We start from the raw sequence: 19,963 nt of genomic DNA on the forward strand, positions 1-19,963 counted from the left end.
TTTTTGGCCTACTATTGGGGATTGTGTTATAATATGTGTTTTGGACTACTTAAATGTGGGTGTCATATAGCCAAAATTTAACGAAACTCATATTATACTCATCCCTAAAGTAAAAAGCCCAAAAAGAATTACTGAGTACCGTCCTATCAACTTGTGTAATGTCATCTCTAGAATAGCGTTAAAAATATTGACTAATAAACTCAAAATGGTACTGCCAAACCTTATCAATGAAAACCAAAGTGCATTTATGTCAAATAGGCATATCACTGGTAATGTTCTAGTAGCATTTGAGGTTATGAACCATATTTGTTAGAAGACGAGTGGGAAGGAAGGGGAGATGGCGTTAAAGCTAGATATAAGCAAAAAATATGACAGGGTGGAGTGGTGTGGTTTGAAACAAATCATGGTTAAAATGGGCTTCCATGCTAAATGGGTTAATACTATTATGCAGTGTCTTACATTAGTCACATATTCCATCTGTATTAATGGGGTTCCACAGGGGCATATCACCCCTACTAGGGGTTATGCCAAGGTGACTCGCTATCTCCCTATTTGTTTTTGTTGTGTACAGAGGGACTATCACCCATGATCAGAAAAGCCACATTGGAAGGTACTTTATATGGCATATCTATTTGTAGAAGAGGACCACAACTGTCCCACTTGTTCTTCGTAGACAACAGTCTACTTTTCTGCCACGCAAATATAGAGGAATGTGAGGAATTGATGCAAATTCTGCATGTGTATGAAAGCTCTACAAGTCAGCAGCTAAATCGAGAGAAAACATCATTATTCTTCAGTAGAAATAAACCACTAGAAACAAAAGAAAGGATTCAACATTGTTTAGGGCAGAAATCATTAAAACAACATAAGAAGTACCTTGGGTTACCCTCACTGATGGGAAGATCAAAGCGCAACACTTATCCCATGCAGGTTGGAAGGAAAAACTCTTATCCAATGCAGGTAAGGAAATACTTATTAAAGCTGTGGCACAAGCTATTCCAGCACACACTATGAGTTGTTTTTTGTTACTAAAAAACTTATGTGATGAGATGACGAGCATGGTGAGAAACTTTTGGTGGGATCAGAAGCAGGGAGAAAGGAAAATAGCATGGATGCAATGGGATAAACTATGTGATCCTAAAGGCTTGGTGGCATGGGATTTTGAGATTTAAGGGCATTTAAACTTGCTTTACTGGCAAAACAAGGTTGGAGGCTACAACAAAAGAGTAACTCTCTCTTTTATAGAGTTTTTAAGAGTAAAAAATACTTTCTTGATGTGGATTTTATCAATGCTAAAAAAGGACATCACCTGTCTTTTGCTTGGAGGAGTATATGGGTTGCACAATCCTTAATCAAAGAGAGGGTTCGATGGCAGGTTGGGAATGGCAAAGATATTCACATTTGGAAGGATAGGTGGAATACCAACCCTTTTAATTTTCGTATTATCTCACCAATGAAGAACCTGCCTATTGATGCTAAAGTCAGTGTGCTCATTGATGAAGAAGGGGTTTGGAAAACAAGCTTAGTTTGAGAGATTTTCATGGAACATGAAGCTAATTCCATCCTTAGTATTTCGATAAGTTCAACTCTACCAGTAGAAAAAGTAGTGTGGACAGCTGCAGTTTTAACAGAAAATTCAGCAAAAAAAGTGCTTACCATTTAGCTAGAGAGGGAGTAAGAAAAAATAGGGGGGAGAGCTCAGATACCTCAATAATGCAAAGGTTTTGGAGAAAGATTTGGAAGGCAGAAGTCCCAAACAAGGTCAAATGCTTTAGGTGGAGATCTTGTCAAAATATCCTCCCAACAAAATTGAATTTATTTCATAGGAAAGTAGTTGATGGTCCTTCTTCTGAGGCATGTGGATTGGGACCTAAAAGCATATTACATGTACTGGGTTAGTACCCTAAGGCTTGGGCTCATGGTAACCTGTAACATATAGTCAAGGGTAGTTTGGATTTTACAGATATTCTGTGGCGTATTGGGATGGATCCAAATAATGACTCAAAATTGCTAGATATTACTTTGATGGTGGCATGGGGAATATGGAAGAATAGAAATGAGGTGAGGCATGGAAAGAGAAGACAATCAACTGCTGCTTTGTATGAAATAGCCATTTGGCAAAGAGAGGAATATATTGCAGTTCAGGATGTATCAGCCACAAACAATGAAGTGTTTGTAGATCAAAGAATCTGGATTCCTCCTCCAAAGAATTGGTATAAGGCTAACACTAATGGATCTGTATTTCGGGACAAGAAGTGGTCAGGAGTGGGGGTGATTATTAGAGATGAGTGGGGAAGAGTGGTTGCTGCAGTGAGAAAAAAACTACAAGTACCTTTAGAAACCGTGGCAATTGTAGCAACAGCTATGGAGAATGCTATCACCTTTGCGCGAGATATTGGCATACAGAAAGTGATGTTTGAAAGTGATTCTTTGTTGATATGTTTTGCTATCCAAGGGAAAATAGAGGTGCCAATGGCCATTGCAAATTTAATATCAGGCACAAAGGAACATCTCCAATATTTTCACCAAGCTGAAGTCTGCCACACGAGAAGAGAAGGAAATAAGGCAACGCATGGACTCGCAAAGCATGCATAGTTTGTAGAGGACTTTGTTACATGGATGGAGGAAACTCCATCCATTATTAACGCTGAAGTATTTTCGGATGTATTCCAGTTTTTTCAGCATTGAAATGCAATAATATCATGGTTTTCTTATCAAAAAATAGAATTCCTCTATACACAGATCCAAAGCCACCCACACCAATTAAATTGGTGGAGGAGAACCCATCAGTAGCTTTTAAGAGACTTTGATAAGATACATTCAAGAGAAACTTTCCTGAATTACTTGAAGTGCTTTCTTTTTGTTTTTTACTTAAAGAACAAATAACTAGCAAGGACAACATAAAAATTACCCCAGAAAACCCAGAAAGTATACAAATGACTAACTTCAAGGTAAAGGTCAACTTCCTCTTGTTCAATTTTTCGTATTTGCATTTAGGAAGCTGAAACTCAGATATTCCTCTACAAAGCTGAACATTTCCCTCAAGGAAAGTTGCACTTGAATTCTTAAAAACTCCGTCTGTTGGCACATCTCCCTAAAATGATTGTAAGATAGATTTAGAAATTGCAAGTAGACAAACACCTCCAAAAATTTAGGAATTTGGCCAGTCAAGTTATTGTTTTATAGATCTAGATATTGAAGACATCTTAATGATTCAAAAGATGGAGGAATGATCCCTTGGAAGTGGTTTCTTCCCATGTATAGATATTCCAACTTTATGCAACTTCCCAAACTAGTTGGAATTTCGCCAAACAACATGTTTTTTGAAATATCCAAAATTTCTAGATTCTTAAAATTGCCTACTTCCACAGGAAGAACACCAGTAAACGGGTTGGCAAAAAGAAATAAAAAAAATCGGTGAGAGACCAATGACTTGTGTGGATATCAAACCACTAAGATTGTTTTTAGAAAGATTCAGATTGAGCAAATTTCGGCACTTGCTTAGACTTAGAGGGATGTTTCCTTGAAGATTATTCTTATATAAATACAAGTTTGTCAAGATGATTAAATTTCCAATAGAGGATGGAATGTTCCCATAGAAATTATTTGTATTTAATGCCAAAATTTGTAACTTTTGAAGATTACCAATTTCATAGGGAATATTCCCTAATAGTTTGTTCTGCCACATATCAAGCCTCAACAAGTTGATCAAATTTCCTACTTCAACAGGAATCTTTCCAGATATTTTATTATTATCTGGAGCCAATTGGGTAAGATTACTTGAGAAATTGCCAATACACTTTGGTAACTCTCCCCCAAAGTTATTGGTACATATTTGCAATGTAATTAGATAGGTGGCATTTGTTAAAGAACATAGAAAACCCAAGTCATTTGCCCCTCCATTTCCAAGAAGGTTGCTGGAAATGCAAAAACGTGTCATTTTATTTAGCTCCTCCAAAGAAGGAATTTTTCCATTTAGTTTATTTCTATTCAATTGAAGTGTATCAAGATTTGTGGCATTGGAAATTGAATATGGTATACTACCAATAAAATGGTTTCCACTAACGGAAAAAAATTCAATATTTGGAAGAGTGATACTTATGTCTAATGGAAGATGCCCTTGTATTAGGGCAATAACTTGAATTTGGGCTGGTATTTAAATTTAAGCATTTCATTGTGTATGTGTGTTTTGTCACGTGACTAACCAATCGATGCACGGATCCAAGTACTTGACTAACTACCAACTTGAAAAGGATGTTGACTGCAAAGTTTTTCAGTTCTTCAGTTCATCAATATGATGAAGATCACGAAATTTCTTGGTTACAAAACCCTACGATGTACAAACGCAGCAGCTTCTTCAAGAGAAAGATGAACTAGGGCAAATTGTCTCCGGTCACAATATGCTTGTGAAAAACTTTTGCATCAAGTTTCATCAGTTGTGACAACCCTTAAAATAACCCTTATATATGTTTAGGATTATGAGAAAAGAAAGCCTAAACAAGTATACACGAATATGTGTGAAATCAGATCTGAAAAACTGATTTTCATAATTCTTGATAGATAGGTTATCTATCGAGCAGCTGTCGAGTATCGGGCTAGAACTGCCTTTTAAACCTCAATAGATGCTATCTGTCAAGCTAGCTATCGAGTTTTAAAAAACAACACTTCTTCACTTGTTTCTTGAACAGATTTGCATGGCTTTAATTATTGACTTGAGCAAACATGTTTCTTGAAGATTTAAATCATCCTAGATCTACCCAATTACAAGTTGTCAAATGATTAACCAATTCTAAATGACATATGCTCTTAACATGATTCACATATATCTAAAAAATCTCCCCCTTTGGCAATCCATGACAAAATCACAACAAACAAATGAACATATGAGAGAAGTCATAAATCACTCAACTCATACTCACTTGTAAAATACAATGAAATCTATCCTAACATAAACTCTTGAAAAAACTTTGCAAGAAGAAAGTTCATGGCGTGAAATACTTTGACAACCTGTATTTCTGAAACACTTTAAACAAAACTCATCACGACATCTTAGTGTAAAACAAAAATAAAAGAATGCATACAATAAATAAGAAGCATGTGTATAAAGAGAGAAAAAAAACAACACATGAAGAGATAGGTGAAAGAATGTAATAACAACCTCAATATATATATCAATAAGAGTACAAGGTTTGTTATCACAATGAAGAACAATGTATCTAAAATAGAAAGAAAAGAAAAGATAAAAAAAAGTCCTCACTACATCCCTCATAAACAAAAACACTCCCCCTAATAAAAATATCTCTTATACTAACTCTCCCCCTAAGTACATGACTACTCTCATACCCAAAACTACTCCCTCTTTTTGTCACGAAAGCAATCTAGGTCGTCTCAGTTCAAGAACCAAGACAAAGGAAAGAAGGATGCTAGGGATGACGATCAGTACACTGCTCCCTCAAAACCAAAATGCTTTAGATGTCAAAGTTTTGGACATATGAAACAAGAGTGCCCTACATATCTTAAGACCACTGGGAAGAGCAAGGCACTTGCTGCTACCTTGAACAACACCGAGCCTGAAGATGACTACGACAATGAGGATGATGGAATCCTAAATACCTTCACTGCCACTGTAAATCCTACTGAAGGGATTGTTGAAGATGTAGATGGAGAAGAAGACTTGGTGGAGTCTAAATTTGAGAAAATAGATGAACAAGATAACATCCACACAGCTTATGAAAATTATACAAGGTCTCTAAAAAACATGAGAAGTTGTATAGGTTGGCCACCAAGAAGCTCAGTGAAGTGGAGCTTAAACGAGAAGAAATTTCCACAAAGTTTGATGAAGCCAATCAGACCATTGGAGCATTAAGATTTGAGAATACTTTCTTGGTTGAGAAGACCAAGAAGCTTGAGACAGAATTGTTCCAAGTCAGAGCTCAGTTGGAAATGACTTCAAGTGCAAAGCTTGATGAGATGCTCAGTCTTCAGAAATCTGCTTCTGATCAAACCGATTTAGGATATGATTTCTCTTCTCCTAGTATTGCTTCTGTTAGTATTACTGTTTTTGTTCCTTCTAGTAGTAATGTTGAATCTGAAAACAATGATGTGCAAAATGTGTTAGCTAGTGAGAACATAGACAATGGTAAATCTATATTAGGAGCACCCCCTAAGCAGGATAAGAAAGAAATCAAAAACCCTAGGGCAAAGAAAGGAAATACTCAAAAGCCTAAACAGAAGAAACAACATCTCTGTGATCACTTTGGAGCAGCTGGACATACTTGACCTAATTGCTATAAGTGGTTAGCCACTCAACAGAGCAACAGTATGATCTCATCGGGAAACCAGAATCAATTTCCATCCTCCTTTGCTCCTCTTGTAGATCTTCTCAAAGCCCTCATATTCCTTTCGAACTTGAACGGTTTCAATTCTTCACCCTCACCACCAGATCAAGGGTTTGCTAAACGGAAAGGTTCTTCCAAGGTGTGGAAGGAAAAAGGCTCCAAATGATTTAGTCACTTTTTCTCTCTCTCCCCCTCTTGTTTTTGATTTTGCATTACTTATGTGTTTTGCTTTCTTGTTTTGAGTCAGTCTAGTTTTATGCATTACTTTGTTTAACATGTTTTTGTTTGTTTATTTTCAGTTTTGATTTATTTTTTTTTCATAAAAATTAAAAAAAAATTGAAAAATCAAAAAAATACAAAAACAGTGTGTGTTTGTGTACATTGGTACTTGTGTATCTTAGACGACCATTGAAACAAAGTTTTCTAAACTTTGTATCTTTTGTAGTTTAGATGAGCATCTCTATACACAACTAAGCAAGTAAGTTTTGTGGCTCGTGTTTGTGATAAGTAAGATTAAGTAATCTCTTGTACTTAACACTTGTATCACTTTTCTTGACAGGAATGACTAAAAAATCCTAAGAGAAAGGCATATATAAACATCTCACCACTGTTGCCCGCCAATCATGAAATGATATTTGTATGCTTCAACATAGCAAAAGTGAAATGTCAAATGTTTAACATCATTGGGTATTTCTTTTCTATCTCTTATATGTCCATGCATGGTTTGCTTAAAAGAAAAATATGCAAAGAAAAATAAAAAGTAAAAAGAATCAAAATGCTTTATATATGATTGCAAAAATATCTTCTAGAAGATGTGGGAGTTATAGGATGTACCTTGAAGGTAATAGTCTCCATCAAATAATTATGATTGTGTGTGAGTTAAAGTGATTTTCTCATATCTCAAATCGTCATAACATGTAAACACTTATGCAATCTTGTGATTGTTTTCACACACAACACGCAATATTCTTTGCTGTTTTTGATACATGTGCAGGTATAATGTGATTTGGCCATCACAAGGAATACATGTGTTAATGTATGTTCACTAAACTGTTTTAACTTATTTTTGAAATATAAAATTGGTTAGACTTGTTTAGTGTGTGTGTGTGTGTTTTGGATCAATGTGCTTGACATTTTTCTTGTTGAGAGATGATTTTGAGAGCTTAAAATTTTGTTTGGATCTTTGGTTGTGTAGCATGCTTGATTGCATTCATATTTGTGTTTTTTCTCTTCCTGAAAAATTGTTTTTAAGCAATCTTGACAGTTGCTGGATACTTCTCGACAGCTAGACTATCTATCAAGCCCTTTCAGCTTATTTTTATCACATTCTCAATAACTTTTCAACAGCTACTCGATCCATCGAGGAACTTTCTAGATGCTCAATAGATGCTTGATAGCTTCTCAATCCATCGAGCCCATTTTGTTGTGGACACCTCTCGACAGATCCTCGATAGCTCTTCGATAGCTAATTCACGCGTTTTAAAGCTCGACACCTCTCAATCCATCGAGCTTTATGATTTTCTATATATAGGCTCAACACGAATTTCTCTCATTTCTCCCCGATCTCTCTCGATAGAATAGTGTCTCTCCCTTTCCCAAAACACTTCTCTTCACACTCTTCATCTTCCCCACTCATTCTTCAATCTGATCCTACATTTTTACTCTAGTATGATCTTCTTTCTATCTTTTTATCATACATTTCATGCATTCTGACCTAACTTTTGGGGTTTTTGAAACTATTTGGGGTTTTTCAAAATTGATGAAGTTTTTGTGAAATCTTTGGGATGGGTTTTGCTTAAATGAGTTTAAATCATCATGCATTGCATCACATCTGCATTATAATGTTTCATACATTTTAGATGTGTGTTTACATTGTTGCAATGATGTGTGCTGGTAGGTTTGGATTGGATTGAGCCTATGACGTTTTTTAAGTTTGCATGTCACATGTTCATGCATTTTTCATGCATACGTACCTTCATTTATCTTTATTTTGATATTGATCTATGTTGGTGCTTTTCTACATTTCTCTCTCTCCCTCTCTCTCTCTCTCTCTCTCTCTCTCTCTCTCAGGTGCTTTATGGCACCTAAACGAAAATCCACTCTATCCTAGAACCCTCTTTGTTCTATGGCATCCTCTTCTTCCCTTGCTAGTTCTACTCCATTTTCTATTTGGTTCCATGATGATAACGACCGAAAGGACTTTTCAGAGAACTTTTCACGACGCGGCATTCATTTAGAACGCCAAGTCATTCTATTGGATTTTTCCAATACTGACTTTCCTACTGTCATCTACAGTCGGGGTTGGGAGTCACTGTGTGGCATCTCGGTCACTTGTCCCTCTGTGATCATACAAGAGTTTTACTCTAACATACATTTTCGATACTTCAGTACCTCAGTTTGTCACTCACGTTCAAGGTATGCGCATTGTAGTTACTCCGGATCTTATATCCGAGGTACTACATGTAATGAGAGTAGCGCATCCTGACTACCCCAATTATGATCGTCTGAGAATTGTGTCCAAAGACGAACTCTCATCTTTTTTTTGTGAGACACCTTCATCTTAGGGTGACCATCAAAACACCCCTTGCTCGGGCTTTGCAAAAGGTCTGAGATTCCTTAACATGGTGATGATATTCATTCTTCATCCTTTATCTCATTATAACTCTATCATAAAGCCTCGTGCTCAATTTTTGTTATCCCTCTTAAAGGACATTTCTATTGACTTCCCTTCTCAATTCATTCTATCCCTTATAGATGTCTATAGGGATACAGCGACTTATGGTAAACTTATTTTTCCTTTGGCTATCACGCGAATCCTCTGCCATTTTTTTGTCTCCTATCCAGAGTCTACACACTTTTCCGTTATGTGTGCCATAGACATTGCTACCGTTTGACAAAGCGAGGTCCAGCTTTGATCGAGCGACCACGGACTGAGACACCAACTCCTCTAGCTTCTTCCTTTCCTTCCACCTCTGCTCCTTCTTCTTCTGCAGGTGGAGTGACTCTCAAGGCCATCATGGCATAGCTTGTGCGCATGGATGCTCGCCTTGACACACTCAATGATGAGTTGTGTCAAATGAACACCCATGTTGGTCGTATTGCACAACGACAAGCTACCATGGGTGGTTTCATTGCTTATACCTCTCCATCTCCACTGGCTTCAAAGGATGAGAGTGATGATGTCTCCGCAGTGATGATGCTAATGAGGATGATGGTGCTAGCTTGCCTAGTGATGATGAGATGTCTACTTGATTTGTTTACCCTTTGTCACTCATGACAAAAAGAGGGAGTAGTTTTGATATTAGAATAGTCATGTACATAGGGGGAGAGTTAGCATAAGAGATTTTTTTTGTGATAGGGGGAGTGTTTATACTATGAGGGATGTAGTGAGGTTTTTATGTATTTTCTTTTCTTTCTTTTACATTTACCTCATGTATATTGATCTTGTGACCATTTGACATACATTATACTTATATTTGGGTTTATATATGTTGATGTATGTTATGCACCTATCTTTATATGTGTTGTTTCTTTTCTCTCTTTATGCACATGCTTCTCATATATTGTTTGCAATCTTTTATTTCTGTTTCACACTTAGATGCCGTGATGAGTTATGTTTAAAGTGTTTTAGAAATACATGTTGTCAAAGTTTTCTTGCCATAAACTCTCTTCTTGCAAAGTTTTTCAAGAGTTTGTGTTAGGATAGATTTTATTGTATTCAACAAGTGAGTATGAGTTGAGTGATTTATGACTTCTCTCATATGTTCATTTGTTTGTTGTGATTTTGTCACAGATTGCCAAATAGGCAGATTGTTAGGACATATGTAAATCATGTTAGGAATATATGTTAATATAGAATTGGTTAATCCTTTGACAAAACGCACTTTACTTGTAATTGGGAAGATTTAGGATGTATTTAATACTTCAAGACATAAGGTTTCAAATTCAAGTGTTAAAGCCATGCAAGTCTGTCCAAGAAACAAGTGGAAAAGTACTAGATTTTAAAACTCAACAGCTAGCTCGACAACTAATATATATCGAGGTTTAAAAAACTGTTTCAGCCCGATGCTCAACAGTTGCTCGATAAATAGGGTATCTATTGAGGTTTATGAAAATCAGTTTTTCAGATCTAATTTCACTCCAATCTGTGAATAGATGATTGAACTTTCCTTTCTCGCAACCCTAAACATACATAAGGATTGTTTTAAGGGCCGTCACAAATGCTGCAACTCAGTGCAAAAGTTTTTCACAAGCATATTGTAAACCAGAGACATATGCCCTAGTTCATCTTTCTCTTCAAGAAGTTGCTGTGTTTGTACACTGTAGAGTCTGGTAACCAAGGAGTTTCGTGATTTTCATCATCTAATGAACTGATGAACTTTATAGCGAGCATCTTTCTCAAGTTGGTAAGTAAGCCGCGTACTGGAATCCGCGCAACGAATTGGTTAGTTACTTACTAAGAGTCATGCATTAAAAGGAGAGATTGCCACTATAGAATAAGTCCAATTGGGTATTAGGATAAGGGTTCAACTGCAGGTTGGTATAAGGTACTGAGAATCCTTTACTTATAACCGCTTGTTGTGATAATAGTGAATTCTTGGGAGTGGTGACCTTAAAATCACCTAGTGGGGTTTTTGCCGTGTAGGTTTTTTCCATTTGTAAACAAATCACCATGTCAATTTATTTTTCACTGCATTTTAACTTAGTTGGTGATTTGTTTGTGCTACCACGCTTATTGCATGCAAATTGAATTAATTAATTAACTTGACTAATTAATTAGTTAATTCATCACTAGGGGTCAATACATTCTTGGTCTATCAAAATATATTGCTTGCTATATTGACTTCTTAAAAAAACACTAAAAGGTATCATCAAATATAGAATTTCAACCTATCTATAAAACTTGTTAATAAAAATCATATTATATATAATAAAAAGGAAACAAATGCACAAAATGTATTTAATTTGATGAAAGAAAAAAAAATTACCTGCAAGGTTGTAGGTAGGACAGAGGGGAGAAAGGAAGAATATAGCAAATAATTATAAAGTACGTAGTAGAAATAATGAAACACCAAAAAACTCTGTGTATATATAGTAGGAATTTTAGGTTGTGAAGAAGATGATATGAACAAAAAGAAGTAGTTTAGGTAAAACTCAAATACTTTTTTTTTTTACTTTACTATTAGGAAAAAGATTACATAAGATGCAAATTTATCCACAAAAAAACAAAAAACAAAAAAACAAAAAAAAAAACAAAACAAAACAAAACGCAAGAAAAAAAATGCAAGTTCTATCTTTTTTTCCTTTTACTTTTTTAATGAAACATAGGAAAAAAAATGCAAATTCGATCTTTTTTTTTTTTTTTTTTACTTTTTTTATCTCTCTTTTTTATCTAAATTCTATCCTTAGGTAATTCTATTCTATTGATTTTAGGTTTTGTTGATAATATTTTAGATAGACACAACTGTTATAATTGTAAATGAAGTACTACTCTCTTTCATTACTTGATTTATCATATTTATCCAAAAAAATGTATATATTTATTATTAAAATCTAAAAATTTATTAAATTTTTTGCAATTTGGTGAAATTACATGATACAACCACAACGTCCAAGTCTAACTTTTATTATATATAAAATGATATATATATATATATATATATTAATGACGGAATCCCGAGTATTGACTCCAATAAGTACTTTTATTGATTTGAATTGTTACCTTAAATTAAAAATAAAAAATAAAAAAAATAAAAAACCTTTATACGCATTGATGATTGGTTCCAACATACTTTTCATTCTAACCAAGATAGCAAAGTTGTTGGAGAATCTAACCAATCTTTCTCTAGTGTGCATATGAAAACTCAGCAGGTCTCTAAGATTGTCCCACACGTTAATTTGTTTCCTAAGCTTTAGTACAGTTTCTCAGAAACGCTTTACTTTTCTACTTTTGCACGCCGACGTTGGTCAAGAAATATGATCAACGGTCTTATCGTCCATTACAGGTTCTGACTAATAATGATTCGTCAATATTAGTAAAATTTAGAAGTCGGTCCGAACACCACTATTTCTTGGACTACTTTGTCTTCTTTCCCTTGCTATAAATTTGCTTCTTTTTCAGCTGCAAAACAATCATACATACACATCCATTTCAAAATTTGATAAACCATCATTTTCGTTAAACAAAAGCCTTTTCATTCACATTGCATATATGGGGCCTTGTCCACACCTGAGTTCAGCTTCACCATCATCATCTTTTTCCATGCACACGTTTATCCTTCTCTGCTGCTTTGGCTTGTTTCTCACCTCTGTGGTTGGCGAGAGTAGTGAGACAGACCGGTTGGCATTGCTCGACTTCAAAGGCAAGATTAGTAAAGATCCTTTCGGGGTCATGAACTCTTGGAATGATAGCATCCACTTTTGCCAATGGAAAGGTGTTTCCTGTGGTCGCCGACATCAAAGGGTCACTATGTTGGACCTACAATCTCAGAAACTGGTAGGCTCTATATCCCCAAATATTGTAAATTTAAGTTTTTTGTGGAAGCTAAACCTTGAAAACAATAGCTTTTATAATGAAATTCCTCAAGAAATTGGCCGTTTGCATAGACTACGAGTCTTGCAATTGAACAATAACACAATAAACGGAACAATTCCTAGCAATTTATCCAGTTGTGCCAACTTCATATTGTTTCATACAGCTGTTAATAATCTGGTTGGAGAAATCCCCACAAAACTTGGCAACTTGTCAAAGCTCCAAATCTTAGCCATTCATAAAAATAGTTTTGACAGGAATTATCCCATCTTGTTTTGGAAACTTGTCATCTCTAAAAGGCTTATCTATAGCTTATAATAACCTGGGTGGGAATATCCCTGATTCTTTCGGCCAATTGACCAAACTTAAAGTCTTTGCTGTGGCATCAAATAGGTTGTCTGGTATAATTCCTCCATCATTCTTCAATATCTCTTCAATCACAAAGATTGACGTAGGAGTTAACCAAATCCAAGGGCATCTTCCATCGGACATAGGTATTACTCTACCAAATTTAGAAATATTTTCCATCAGCAACAACCAGTTTATTGGATCTATCCCTATTTCAATTTCTAGTGCCTCGAATTTACATATACTAAATTTGGGCGAGAATAAACTAAGGCTGTGTTTGGTTTGCATAAAAGCATTTCCGGAAAATATTCCATTTTTCGGAAATGCTATTTTCCGGAGAGGAAAACATTTTCATGTGTTTGGTTGTCACAAAATTCGTTTTACAGAAAATTAATTCCGGTGCTTGGTTCATTCAAACATTTTTACAGAAAATGCATCAAATTCGGCAAAAAAAACAAAACCCAGCAAAAGAAAATGAATCAATTCCACACTCATCCACAAAAGAAACAAAACCCAGCAAAAAAATTCATCAAATCCGGTCAAATTGAGATCGCGCGGCGGAGGAGAAGATGAGATCGTGCGGTGAAGGCGACATCGAGCGGAGGCGAGATCGGTGCGATCGTCCAACGAGCGGCGCGATCGCACCGCGCGATCTCATCGATCGCGATCGTCGATCGCGCCGCCAGTCAGTGCAGTGCGATCGTCCGACGAGCGGCGCGATCGACGATCAGTGCTCTCCGATCTGGGCTCTCTCTTCTCCTCTCTCTCCGATCTAGGCTCTCTAGCTCTCGCTCTCTCTGTGTTGTGTTTTGCCTTTTCTCTCTCGCTCTCTGTGTGTTTCGCGTGACCCCGGAAATGATTTGAAGTGAAAATAGGAGTGTAAAATCATTTCTGGGTCAAAGGGGAAAATTTCAGTCAACAGGAAGCTATTTTCCAGAAAATAACATTTACCGTCGCTGCCAAACACGTGGGCTTGGAGGAAAATGATTTCCTGAAATCATTTTCCCCCAAAACAAACGCACCCTAACTTTAGAGAAGCTAAGGCTGTGTTTGGTTCGTGTAAAAGCATTTCTGGAAAATATTCCATTTTCCGGAAATGCTATTTTCCGGAAAGGAAAATGTTTTTATGTGTTTAGTTGCATTTTAAAAAATTTTCCAAAAAATATTTTCTGGTGTTTGGAGAAGAAGAAGGAAAAGACAAACCCAGAAGAAGGAGAAGACGGCGCGATCTCAATCTTCGCGAGATGGTGATCGACCTCGGATGATCGCATCGCTCATCGATCGACAAGCGGCGACGATCGAAGATCGCGATCGACGAGCGGCGACGATCGACGATCGCGATTGACGAGAGGTGCGATCACGCCGTCGATCGCAATCTATCGCACCACTCGTTGATCGACGAGCGCGCTCGTTGGACGATCACACCGCTCGTAGATCGACGAGCGCGCTCGTCGGACGATCGCACCGCTCGTCGATCGACGAGCGACGCAATCTACGATCGGTGCTCTCCGATCTGGGCTCTCTCTTCTCTTTCTCTCTCTCCGATCTGGGCTATCTGGGCTCTCTCTTCTCTCTCTCTCTCTCTCTTTTTCCGGAAATGATTTGAAGTGAAAATGAGGGTGGAAAATCATTTCCGGGTCAAAGGTAAAAATTTCGGTCAACAGGAAGCTATTTTCCGGAAAATGAAATTTACCGTTGCTGCCAAACACCTGGGTTTGGGGGAAAATGATTTCCTGAAATCATTTTCCCCCAAAACAAACGCACCCTAAATAGTGTGAGGTTATTTTCCATTGCCAAAAACCAGCTTGGAAACGGAGGAGCAAATGACTTAAGTTTTCTCTGTTCTTTGTCAAATGCCATCAACCTAAGAGATTTGGAGATAAATATCAACAACTTTGGGGGGGAGTTGCGTAAATGCATTGGCAACATCTCAACTACTCTTACATTTTTCTATTTGAATAATAACAAAATATCTGGAAATATTCCTAGTATGATCGCAAATTTGATCAACTTGGAGGACACAGGAATATGGAACAATAATTTTCAAGCAACATTCCCTCTGTAATTGGAAACCTTCAAAAATTACAATTTTTGGATTTATCTCAAAACAATTTTGTTGGGAACATTCCACCCTCACTTGGAAATTTAACAAATTTGTTGGAGTTGTATATAGGATACAATAATCTTCAAGGAAGCATCCCTTCAAGTCTAAGTCAATGCCAAAAATTGACAACTTTTCATCCTCCCCATAACAATCTTAGCGGTATCATATCCTCGCAAGTTATTGGTCTCTCATTTTCATTAAATAGCCTTGACTTGTCAAGCAACCAATTCACTAGTGTCCTTCCCATCGAAATAGGAAATTTGAAAATTTCAGAACATTTGGATATTTCTAAAAACATGTTTGGTAAAATACCGGCAAATCTTGCAAGTTGTATTATGCTAGAATTTTTGTCCATGGGAAGAAACTTCTTCAAAGGGGCAATTCCTCCATGTTTGAAATCATTAAGAGATCTTGACTATTTAGATCTTTCTAACAATGATTTGTCTAGCACGATTCCAAAAATTTTGGAGAGTTTTGAATTCTTGCAATTATTGAATTTATCGTACAATAATTTTGTGGATAAGGTGCCAACAATTGGAGTTTTTAGGAATGCCAATGCAACTTCGATTCAAGGAAATGGTGAGCTCTGTGGAGGCATACCTAAGTTTCAGCTTCCTAATTGCAAATCCAATAAGAGCAAGTTGACTCTTACATTGAAGCTAATAATCTTTATACTCTTCGGGCTTCTTGGAGTAACTTTGGTTCTATCATTTCTATTTCTATGTTCTTCAAGGAAAAAAAGGAGAGAAAATACCTCAAGCGATTCAATAAACTTGTTTCTAAATGTATCTTACCAAAGTCTCCTAAAAGCTACTAATAGATTTTCTTTTGATAATCTAATTGGTGTGGGTAGTTTTAGGTCAGTGTATAAAGGAATTATTGATCAATATAGACATACAGTTGCTATCAAGGTGTTGAAACTTGGGCACCATGGAGCTTCCAAAAGTTTCAAAGTCGAGTGTGAGGTTCTAAGAAACATTAGACATCGAAATCTTGTATAGTTGCTCACAGCATGTTTGAGCATTGACAATCAAGGTTATGATTTTAAGGCTTTGGTATACAAGTTCCTGGCAAATGGCAACCTAGATGAGTGGTTACATCCAACTCCAAGAACAAATGAGGCTCTTGAGAAACCAAGAAAGTTGAGTTTTCCTCAAAGATTCAATATCGCTATTGATGTTGCTAGTGCATTGGATTATCTTCATTATCATTGCAAAACACCAATTGTTCATTGTGACCTCAAGCCCAACAATGTTCTTCTCAATGATGAAATGGTTGGACATGTAAGTGATTTCGGCTTGGCAAGATTCCTTCATGATATTATCCAAGATTCTTCTACTAATCAATTAAGCTCCATTGGGATTAGAGGAACGATTGGCTATGCTCCTCCAGGTAAATTCATTTTACATTTCTTAAATTTAATTGCTTTCCTTTTCCCCTATTTTCTACTAGTTTTAAGCTTGAAAATATGGTTTTACTAAGAATGTATTGTATACAAAAGATAGAATGTATTAGAACGAAAATTTCTGGATATCTTTATTTTTTTTTTTCATGCCATTGAAAAACATTCTTCTAAAAATTTTATTTCCCTAATTTTTATGTTTTTAAAGTAAATTGATTACAATATATGTTATGTGCAATTGCAAAGTATGGAATGGGAAATAAGGTATCAATATATGGTGATGTTTATAGTTATGGTATATTATTGTTAGAGATGTTCACTAGAAAAAGACCAACGGATAACATGTTCCACGATAGCTTAAGTCTTCGTGACTTTGTCAAAGAAACTTTGCCGGAACAAATAATTGACATTATAGATCTTGCTATTTTTGGGGAAAGACAAAAGGGAGAAAGAAGGATGAATGACACTTGCAATGGGAATCGAAATGGAAGTTTCAAAATTCATGAATGCTTGATTTTGTCACTTGGAATTGGAGTTGCTTGTTCCACAGAAATTTCGAGAGAAAGGATGAACATCAATGCTATTGTAGTTGAGTTGCTTTCAATTCGGCAAAACTTTTTTAGAACCCGTGTACACACTACTCGGATAGAGTTCAAGCGACAGGTGATTTTTTTTTTTTTTTTTTTTTTTAATCTTTGGTGGATATAATTTGGTAATGTATCTACCAAACCATATGATCTAATCTTAATAAGGCCAGTCCAAGTATATTAGGGAAGAGGGTGAGAGGGAATCCTATGGAGATTAGAAAGCCACAGGTCTTTCGTGTTAATATATATATATATTTTATTCTAAAAAAAACTGAAAAGATTGGAACCACTTGAGATTTGATATGCTTATTCTACTATACATAGGATTGGCAATGAGCCCAATTACTCTTCTATAATACCTAAACATGTATTTTCATTTGGTTGATTTCCACTATTGGAGTGATTGAGATTACAAGGAACTGGCTTACATCCAATTACTCTAGATAGAGGTCATTATCAATGACATAAGCTTAAATTATTGTTGTGTAAATATACACCATCGCTAAAGTAACTATGTATATTTACACAGTTACTATTGCTTCATATTTAATATTTTAATAATTTTTTCTCTCTCTTCTTTCTGGAAACCCTCTTTCTCATTCTTTTTCTTCCTCTCATCTCAAAACAAAAACCCTCTCTCACTCTTTCTCTCTATCTCCCTTTCTCAAAGCTTCCACGGCCGGACCTTGAAGATCTCACCGCCACTTGCCTCTTCCACCATGGTTTTCCTTCATTCCTTGCCACAAAGTCCTCTCCGATCTCACCCACCTTTGTTCAATATTGTTCTCTTTATTTTCTTTGCAGTGAGCTTAGCCACAGCTAAACCCCAAGGATCCCAATCACCAATGATGGCGGTGGTTTATGGCAATGTCTTATTGCCTCTCTTCTTCTAATTTCTGTTGGGTTTGGGATTTGGATTCTCTTTGTTTAATTTGAGAGTTTGCGGTTTTCAACTTGGTTGTTAAGATCTAATGTTGCTTGCATGTGCTTGGTTTGGATTTTGAAATATGAATTTTGATTTCAAATGTTTTTAGATTCTGTGAATTAGAAATTTGAATGGGCATGGTGGACTTCGTTTGAGATTACCTTGTATTTATTGTTTGTGTTGCTGTTATGGTTTAGGTTTTTCTTCAACAAGTCTAGTGTTATAAGTATTGTGGTGGTTGTAGTGGTGGTTGTTGTATTCATATGTCTTGTAGTGGTTGTAGTAGCGGTGATGGCTATGGCAGTGAACAATGGTAGCTATGAGAGTCTGTGACTTGTGAGAGAAGGGAGAAAGAAGGGTGAAATAATTAATAAAACTAATGAAAAATTGAATATTATATTGAAATAAATTTTTAGAATAAATAGACTAATGTGGGTCTTTTTAGAAAGTGTCTATGTAAAATAGAAAAAGTAGGTTTTTATGCTAAAATAGACAGAAAGTTTTACATACATTGATGCTAATGCTCTAAGTGCTAAATTGCTAACATAAACATGTAAAAACTACAAAGTTAAGTAATTTGTTGTAAAAACTATGCTCTCTTTTTTTTCTTTTTTCTTTTTAATTCTAAATATTTTCCTAAAGTAAATGGATTTCCATTTGCATAATATTGAATGAAATGGGATTTAATAATCCCAATTTCTCACACAAATGAGCTTTCTTGTGTTGTAAATTTTCTCAAGGGTAAAAAAATAATTGATAATTAATTTACCAAATTGTAGCTAATGAATTAAAGAAAATCTTTTAAATTCTTGTTACAGTAGAGAAATCCTCACTCTTCTAATTAAAAATTTATCTTCCTTCACCACAGGTGCACAAGACTGATGACTTCCTTTGAAGGCCAAGTTTATGTTATATAACAATGAAGCAAATAATTTGTAGCTCTCTTGTTGTTTGTGTTTGGAAAATGTTTAGAAATACTCTTTGTTTACTAAGGGAGATGTTCTTCTTCAGAAAATTGTGATTGTCAATATATTTACAAAGATAGTAATTGGAATGAAGTTTTAATATTGCTTGGACTTGATCAATATGTATCATGTTTCAGCATCTTCAGGAGCATTTGGAGGTAATCTGGGATTATATACTATTTAAGTTCTAAAAGTTTAGAACAATTGTCAAACCATGAACACAAACTTGTCTAGATATAAATCTTAGAGTCTATAGGATTTATTAGACAATGCTCAAGGTGTTGCAAGTCAAAATACAAGAAAAGGGAAGCTGCAGGTTCAAGAATTCAAAACATACTAGGTTTGACCGATCGAGAGAACAGGTTCGACCAATCAAAAGATGAGTTCTGCTAAAATTAATTAAAGCCCAAATAGCTCATTAAGCCCATTAAGTGATTAGGATTTCAGATCTATTTTACATAGTATTTAAATGAAACCTTAAGGCACGTTTTATCACGACTTTGGAGGTACACTTATGAGATCTAAAAGGTACTATGCCTTCTCCTTTCAAAGTCACTATCGGAAATCATTCTCATACTATTAGAATTGGTAGATCTGAAGTTGCTGCAAAAAGATCATACATGGCTAATGATTTAACCTTCAAGGGTGGTCTTGGAATCACAAACTAGAGAGTTTGTGTTGCTAAAACCTTTGAGTGGGATCTCAAAGTCACAAACGTGGGAGTTTGTGTTCAGCAAATTCAAGATAGAAGAGTCCGTGGAG

General features: G+C 35.8%; 1 pseudogene; it reads left to right on the forward strand.

Moving 5' to 3' along the window:
• Window positions 1-15,675: 15,675 nt before the first annotated feature.
• On the forward strand, window positions 15,676-18,569 carry LOC115984810 (annotated as a pseudogene).
• Window positions 18,570-19,963: the final 1,394 nt, after the last annotated feature.

The sequence above is a fragment of the Quercus lobata genome, chromosome 4, assembly GCF_001633185.2.
Source record: "Quercus lobata isolate SW786 chromosome 4, ValleyOak3.0 Primary Assembly, whole genome shotgun sequence".
NCBI classification, from domain to species: domain Eukaryota; kingdom Viridiplantae; phylum Streptophyta; class Magnoliopsida; order Fagales; family Fagaceae; genus Quercus; species Quercus lobata.